Genomic DNA, 9,837 nt, shown 5'->3' on the forward strand with positions numbered 1-9,837 from the left:
GTCCCCTCCCCATAGGCTCTTGTCCGTTTAAATTACGTCCCCTTGCTTGTCTTCTCTGGTAATTGTCATAAGGATAAACACTTCTGTTGTGCCAGATCGGAGTTGAGACAGTCTTAATTTCTGTCTGTGTCCGTTAATAATCCAGGACGAACAGGCTTTCGTAAACGTGTTAACAGCACGGCTCTGAATCCTAGCCCGATCGGGAACCATCGGCACGTTCCGTACACGTGGTCTTTTATTTATTTGTGGGTTACAAATAAATCAAAGACAATTATATACATTTCATTACTTATATTTCAAATCACTTGGTATTTGTAGCAACACAAAGTTTGTAACTTCAGGCATTGAGGAAAATAGATTTTTACGCGTATTCCTTTTATGATTAGTGATTTTGCGCGGAACTGATGCGGGGACCTATTTTTAAGCAATAGATGACTATGTTTAATTGTGTGACCATCCATCTGATCGGCTAATGTAATAATTAGGAAGTATGGTTATATACCATATCCGTACGATTTCAAAGCTATACTGAGCTCTTACCGGGGCTCTGTTCAAATAAAACAATACCGGCTCAGACAAACTAGTTTTCCAGAGATATTACCATATATCTAAGGCTTGACATAATTTCGTTCAGCTGTAAAAATATTTATTTATATTTATAAAATAGTTCTTGTGAAAAACGGGTTGAGATTTGATCAGCAAATGTATGATTTTAGAGATAAGATTAACTTGATCAGATTAAGTTGTATCAACGATATTACATGTTACAGGACCGTTACGACATTCCATGGTCGTAATCAAAATTGTCACTAATACTGGTTTTGATAGAATGCATTAAAATGGTTTTCGCCAGGAAGAACTTTCCCTTTCATTGACTAAAGAACATATTCATGGTTTTGCAAATGTCATATTGGCAAAAGTTGTTATTAAAAAAGTCAATATTGAATGATATATCGATGTATGAAAGATATGTAAAAAAATTATCTGATGCCAAAATTGAATATCATTTTTAGATTGTATAATATATGTGATTCTTATATTAGAAATATTAAAAGAATGTGACTTAATTTAAATTGACACAAACATGAATTGGTCCTTTTTGTTAGAACTACATAAAAGGTGAACATGATTGGATTACCGATTTCAGAATTTTATTAATACACTCTGGGCACACCTTTGTGTGCGACACGAGGTCAATTTATCGAAAACATACAAGGCAGACAGGGTAATTGATAGAACATGCACAGTATAAACATAATACACTCCAGCTTACATAATCGTGTATGAAATATTTTACATACATTGGAGATTATAATGAATATAGTCATCGTTAGTTATGTATATTGTAATATAAGCAAGAGCAACCATATCAATATTTTAATATTATAATGGTATATGCTTAATAATTCATATCGGTGACATAGCGTAGCGATAGCAGTGTAATACAATTGCATAACCATTAAATATATTTCAATTTTACTTGAGTTCATACTTTTATTTTTAATAGAACTTGAGCACTTAATACTTTGAACAGAGTACAAATAGGTTGAACATTTACATTTAGCAGTTATACAATTATATATTCAATGTTATATCATAAAACATATATAATCAGCTTTATTACAACATAATAACATGAAAGTAATACAAATGCAGGTGTAGATAACAAGTACATCGTACTTTTTGATCAATTTAAAATGCATAACTGTTCTTTTTGTTTAAGAAAATAACTCACTCTTGTTAATAGAGCTCGATTACAAATTTCAAAAATGCCTCCCATTTTTAGTAAACTTGGATTTGTAATATAGTATTGTGCCTTTTCTATTATTATCTATACTTGTAATACTACATTGAAATAAGTTGTGATATTCATTTCAAATTCCGTTATTTTATAGAAAACAAATACGGTTATTACGTGGTATACCAGTCCACGTACCAGTTTCAATAGGAAATTTTAAATTACACGTTCTAAATTTACTAATAGTAACATGTTCTTTGAAATGAAACTTTACTAAATATGGTTCAAGTTTAAACTTCTTTTTAAATGTTGAGTAGAATGGCTCAAGAGGAGAAAACCAATTTTGAATATATTGATGACATAAACGTCGTTTAAGCAAGTTTAAAAAAAAAAGCTTTATTAATCGTACATTTTGAAATGCCCATATATTGTTTAAACCTGTGTCATTATAAAGGAATGATTTTATAAGCCCAGGCCACTTAAATTCTGTAGTATCGTTTTCTTCCATTCTTAGTAAAAGGCGATAAAATACACTAGAAAGTTTTTCTCCCCCCTGTAATTATTTTGTGCCAAAACATTAACATTCGTATCTTGATCTCAATTTTTAAAGGAAATTTACCAAGTTCTCCATAAACCATAAAATTAGGAGTTCTGTTTCGAACATAAAATTTTTTTTTACAAAATTGCAAATGAATTTTCTCAATGATACATACATTTTCAAATCCAGAGATTTCACAGGCATACACCAAAATAGGAGATACAAGTGAGTCAAACAATTTCAATTATAAATCTATTGATAATGGGATGTTTCTAATTTCTAATTTCTAATACTGCAGACTTAGGAGTAATTTCAGAACTCTTTCTTAAGGTCATAAATCAGTTACAAACGCAAATACGAATACAAACGTTTGTGTAATAAAAAAAATCAGACATAGTTTTTTCTCCTGTGTGTTGATATTTAAACTCTTAGACTAGTCACTTCGTCATACATGTATTTGTATAGGAGAATTATCTTGTATATAAGCTATTAAATTGTTGTTTATTGTGTCAATCAAATATCACCTAGTAAATCTGCCCCTTGGTAATGCCCATTTGCTGTCATACGGGATTAAAATTTTGATAGATTAAATATGATGTTATATCAACATTCGTATTTACGTGCATAAATTTCAATAAGTTATGACATTTATGTAAAACAATACATTAGCATTAAAATCAACAGTGTTTCAGTACTTCGGCATTATCAAATTTGTTAATACTCCGGCTGATAAGCTGGGATACCATTTTTTCTAGTGGCTAGATTTTGGATATGAATTTTATGACAACGTATTTACTTTAACATTGGACGATTTCAGTATCGGGTCCGATGAATACAACGGTTGATCATGGAACATAATAGACAACTAATATTCAGGACAATGTGGGAAAAAACAAGAATTTATACACGAAAGATTTACAAGATATGCCTTTTGTGGTGATTGAATGAAAATCATTTTATGATTTTACTCTGATATTCTGCAGACAGTTTATTCTGCTTCTGATCATTTCTGAAAATATACAATAGTATTTTCTATAGTATTGAAACCATTTCAAAAGTCTTCTGTAACAGTTGTAAGCAGGAAATGAGTATAAATGTTTGTCATATATATTGGATTAAGTATTTAATGATAATTTCCATTAATAACGCTTGGCCAAGTCTTTATCTCCTCTTCTAATCTTTTACATAACAGGGCAAAGCATGCACTTTAAAAAGGGTTATAGATTACAGATGTGTTATGAGGAGAAAACAATACATACTTTGTTATATCTAAAAGGCAAATAGAACATACACCGTCATGTAAGGATGGCATCCCATGTACATGTATGTGGTATGTTGCGTGTATGAAGTGCGTGGTGTGTTTTTTGGGAGACTGCGGTAAATCCATATGATGTCTTCATGTATAGTGGCCCTGAACTGTTGCCCTTTTATATTTTATATCACTGAAACATGTCGCCGAAGACACCAAGCAACACACCTCACCTGGTCACGTTATACTAAAAAGTAACGGACAGACCAGTCGTCATACTTAAAAATGCTGAACGCTGAGTAGAAACTGCCACTTTTATAGACAATACATAACCAAGAGTCTACAGGGACTAGCGCTCAACAGAAAGTCAAAAGTGAGGCGGTGTTGAAAGAACAAAGTTAGGTTTTAGTCGCTAATTACGTTTATGCAATAGGTACAGCAGGTACAATTCTAACGCCCTGCCTGCTGGGCAGTTACTTATGTTATTATTTTTTATTATTAAGTTGTACGAACAGAATAAATAAAAGCACTCTTTGTCTTTTAGGTCATCTGACCGAAGTTCGGGATGATCTATTGCCATCGTGTTTCGTCCGTCGTCGTGCGTCGTTGTGACCCTGATCCCAACCCTAGGTGCTGAGGGACGGGACCCCAAAAGGGCAAGTTTTCTAAATTTTAGCTGAAAAATCCTACTCCTCCTTAACTCTTGAGTGGATTTCATCCATATTTGGTGTGAAACATTATTTGGGAAGGACATCATTTTTTTTATAAAAATGAGCCTGGTCCGACCCCTAGGAGCTGAGGGACTGGACCCCAAAAGGGCAAGTTTTCTAAATTTTAGCTTTAAAATCCTACCTCCTCCTTCAACCTTGGATGGATGGTAACCAAAATAGTTTTGAAACATTGTTTTCAAATTTTCGTCTGATATTCATTGAATATAAAAGTACTTCAAAATTTCTTTCAAGATGTTCATACACTTGCAAGTGCATTCTTGATTTGTTGCAGGTGGAGATGGGGAGAGGGAGGGGGTCATTTGGAGGACTATGTAACGGTATCCATTACAATGAGTACTTGTTTTAGCTTTAAAATCCTACTCCTCCTTAACCCTTGGTCGATTTCATCCATGTTTTGTGTAAAACATCGTAGGGGAAGGACTGTCATATTTTATATAAACAAGTTAGGTCCGACCCCTGGGGACAGAGGGGCGGTGCTCAGAAGGGGGAATTTTGATGAAATTTGGCTTTAAAAGCCTACTCCTCCTTAACCCTTGAGCGGATTAATGCATCCATATTTTTTGTAAAACATCACTCGGGAAGGACAATCATATTGTATATAAACGAGTTATGTTCGACCCTTGGGGTCAGAGGGGCGGGTCTCAGAAGGGGGAACTTTAGGTGAGGGCAATTATATTTTATAAAGGACGAGGTAAGACCCATGGGGATAGAACGGCTTTGCTGAAATTTGGCTTTAGAATCTGACTCCTCCTTCATCCTTAAATGGGTTACAACCATATATGGATGAAGGGCTACCAAGTTTGTTCAACAAATGACCTTTACCTATTTCAGAAATTTACATATTCAACAAAGGAGTTCCTTGTACTGCTTATATCAATTTTTTACTACTTTATATTGTGACTTTGTACCATGAGTCAGATGACCTACAGACATTACCTGACAACTACTCCACGTGGAAACCCAGAGGAGGAGGGCTAGTGGTAAAATTAAATTGGATAAAATATTTTGTCATTCTATGAATTATACAGTGTACACCAGACAACATCATACCATGTGAATATAAACTGCAGGGCTATGGAAAATGACCTAAACACCCCTGAACAAATAATAATGAAAGCTGTTGATGAAGAGGTGCGGCCAGACAATTTATGTTTTAATTGCTATCACATATTGTTTGTAATGATGCCGAAAAGGTTATTAGATAGAATGACGTCAATTCGCGTCATTCGTAGTTTAATATTGGGTACATTTTTACTTATCTGTTTGTCAAATATAAACACATGCTTGCATCTATGGACAATAAAGATGATTACTGTGTGTTTACTACCGCAGGCTTTCCCACTTAAACGCACATTGGAAATAATTTTAATGGTTATTTTTTCAATAGTGCAGATTATATGCTTATTGGTCAGAGTAAACCAAAATAGCGCCTGCTCTCTTAACCTTACTATGATCTGGAAATAACATTGTCAAACGTAGAACGGTTTTACTTACAAAATAATGCAGTTAGTCTTTTTATGGACTATGTATATGTGTTACACATATTCGTTAATCCAATTTCTATTTAGATAAGAGAGTTAACATGTGAAAACGTCTGTGATCGATAATAGATAGGTAAGTACTACATATATATATATTTTCTTATTGATTAAGTGCCTGAATTGTCCCTCAATTAAGTGGGCTCTTGTTTACATTACAGTTTGCCGAGACAATAAGCCATTTCTCACATAACTAGTACTTGGATCGTAAATGAGTGTTCATTTCATATAATATTTTATAACACAGTCTTACAAGTTTGTTGTTGTGACCCTAGACGATCAAAAATAAAAGGAAACTTTGAGGTGTGTTTCCAAATTACTTTAAATTACAAATGTTACAAGTGACAAGTGTCACATGGATGAAGTCGGGTAGATTATGTGATTTTAAAAAAACTGCAATTTATTTGACTGAGTCGTATAACTATGCTCATTTTATCTTTGGTCTTTATCACAGTTATCACATTTACCGTCAATTTGGTTTTATGACCAAATGTATGATCTCCTAATTAAATATCTGACATAATATACAGTCACATAACACACGGATAGCGTGTATGAAAACTTTTTTCTGCATTCCTGAAAAAGAGTAAAACAAAACATCAATCAGCAACGTTCTAAAAACTTAAACATGTCGAACATACTAAAAGGACCACCCAATCAACACTTATAAATACCTTGTAAACAAGACGAAAATTACGCGAAATTTCCTTCTAAATAAAACAAACATTTACATACTAGTGACATATGTAATTAATAAAAATGTCAGGCTTAAGCGAGCTGTGACCATTCCGGGCATTCAATGTCTTTAAAGAAGATACATTTCCCTTTTACAAATTAACATATATTCATACCTGTCGTCTACTCCCACTACTAACACAGGAACATACCTGCATGCAATTATATTTGCAGTTGTTTTCATTTTAGCTGACTACTTGCCATAGACTGATAGCAACTTAGAGTTGACAATGTATAGCCAAGTTCTGTTTAGTGTTTTGATTATCTGTATTGGTGTGCTGGCTGTCTCTGATTGTACATATGGACGGATACCTACTACTGCCACTCCCAAAGGTAAGTAGGTCATTATTGTTTTTGCCTAAGGTCCAGACATGACTCATCGAGGCTCGTCTCACATTTTACTTAAAGTTGGATAAGAAATTTAATCAGTTTTTATTAGATCCTTTATATTGGATTGTGTGTTCATGCAAACATGAAGGTAATATACCATTTTAGTAAATAAAAACGAAATGATTTGTTTCATTTAAATGTCACATGTCAAAATGTACCTAAAGTTATAACAAGTTGCTATCAGCAAAGCGTTCGCGAAAACTAGAAAAAAATTAAATCCAGTTACCTTAGCTGATGAGACACTGGAAGCATTTTAAAATCAAATAGTAATTATAAATTAGTTATAGAGAAAAGAAGACTTGAGCTTAAGATGAAAATAGATATAAAGTAGTTATTGAATTCGTTACGAAATCTATACATTTCTATATATGAAATAAAAAATAAATTATAAAAAAAAATCTATATCCTTTACCTAAATACTGTTCCATATATTAAGTATATATCGCTGTCCTTGGAATGTCTTTTCGTTCAAACATCCACTGGTGTCTCTGATTTTTAGTAAATTAGGAAACCAATATTTATACTTTTAACGTAAACAACTTGTCATAGCAAGCGGCCTCTGGTCATTTCGTACATCAAAGAACGTTTGTATAGAAATAGAAATCACCAAACATGAAACATCTCCACTTCCTGTGGTAATTATTCAGAATTAGAATACAAAATTGTACTGTAAGGGTCTTCTTTCGCTTCAGACAACACATGACAAACTGAATAAAAAAAACCTGGTGGATAGTCTTAGAATTATGCCAATATTTAGTTTTCCGCATTTATAACGACACGAGGTCGGATGTTAGATGTGTATTATAGAATAGCTATTTTTCCGTGGTTCGCTGTCAGTCGATGTGAATATTTCTTGTTTTCAGAAAATAAAAAATTCGATTTTTTTCTTATTTAAAATTGTTAAATCAATGATTTATATAAATAAAATAATACGTAATTATTCGTAGGACTACGAAGTTAGCTATTTGACTGATAACGTTTGTTTTCAATCCTAACCGTTGTAACCAATGCAAAGGACAATAATATTCTGTATCGTACGTTAACTTTGTACACATATACACAACGCTGACATTAGCCAGCAATATACCATGGGTTTTTTTCCTTTACGGATTTCTTCCAAATTTTAAATATTGAAATAAATCCAGCTACGATGAGTCCATATTTAGGAAGCAATATTCAGAAATATGATTTCCTAATTCCCCGAGGAAAATTATAAAAAGTCAAAAATAAAAGACCATAACTACTAGGACTAATCCTTGTGTTAAGGATTTCCACTGAAAAATGCTTACAATCAGTTTGCTAACTGCGACATTGTCTAACTCTGCAAAATCGGTTTACAGGTTTTGATGCAGCAAAGATAAAATACAAAAAGAATTATATTAAATCTGCACATTATTTATACATTTGATGATTAGGTAATAAATACCATTGATACTAATGATGTTGATATTTGTTATTGATAATGTAAGAGAATCCGATATGACGGACTTATAACTGGTGTTGGTTGCAATGTTGCTTATAATCAGATTACTCTTACACACATTTTAATATCCTAGTTGCAACACATGCCCAGCGTATAGTTACACAGATGTCATACATCGCTTTATGGCAGCTACTTTGTTTGTATTATGTTAATGTGTTATATAAAGCTAAGCCATGGTTGTGTTTTTTTCTATTTTAAGTCCTTTGGAATCTCAAAAACCTACCAGCCAGCAAGATTAAAAAAACACGAAAAAAAATAACACGGAGCCCACGCTTTGTCTGTGGTTCTTACACTTTGACCAGTTTTGTTCTTGCAAGTGGTAGAATAGACAATATTTCATAAATAGTCTCATTATCATTGATTCACTAATATGAAGAATAAACATATTTCACAATTAAAAATTATTTAAATGCGCCACCCTGACAACAGTACAAACAATCTTCATCCTGCCTTGCTATTCTCTGCAAGACAGGATTGACCATAATGGCAATTCATACTTTCATTAATCCAAGCTATGTCATAACTGTACTAACACAACTACACAATCGACATACAGTCTGTTAAAAAAAACTACAAGTTAATATCATCTATAAGTTTGGAAATTTAATTATAACTCAACCAAAGAAAAACATATTTCTATTACATTATTTGACTAAGAAACACAGAGCAATAATGCATGCGAAATAAATTGATGGATGTTAAATGATAATGGATGTTAGATAATAATATTTAAAACAAAAGGTTGAATATATTCGATATCGAAAGTATTTCAGCAGATTTTTAATAATATAACCTTAATTAACATAAGCCTCCAGTACAATCACTGGGATTTAGATATGCTAGTATCAGTTTTACTTGTCGACATAATGATGTCAGAGACATTAACTTTTGAAACGCCTCTAACATTCTATTCCTAAGTTTACCTCAACAGACGAGTAATTGTCGAGGAAAGAAAATTTTTGATCAGAGTTTTATTCGAAATTGCTATTTTCCATTCAAATCTCAATCGATCGTTTCTCGGGCACTGGCCAAAAAGGCCTTCGAGAACCTGCGAATAACTTTGGTTTACATACTTGGAATGCATATGGATATATTATGGTTTCATTATTTTGAATGACCGAAAAAAGTCTTAACATAGTAAGCTAAGACGCCTTGTAGATGCCCAGGAACGCCCATCATTTGTTGTTTTTTTGTTTGTTGGATTAATTAACGTCCTATCAACAGCCAGCGCCCTATGGACATCCATGGTCATTTAGGGCCAATTTTTATATTAAAACTTAATGATATTACATGTAGCATGGCACTTTGTTTCTATGTTTTAAAGATCGATTTATATTAAGTGTTTGAATCCTAAAATCAATCAACCGTGCTGTGCTGGTATTTGTTATGCACATGCGTTGTTTAATGTAACAAGATAGCATGGTACTACTATGAT

The sequence above is a fragment of the Argopecten irradians genome, chromosome 8 (assembly GCF_041381155.1).
Source record: "Argopecten irradians isolate NY chromosome 8, Ai_NY, whole genome shotgun sequence".
NCBI lineage: Eukaryota > Metazoa > Mollusca > Bivalvia > Pectinida > Pectinidae > Argopecten > Argopecten irradians.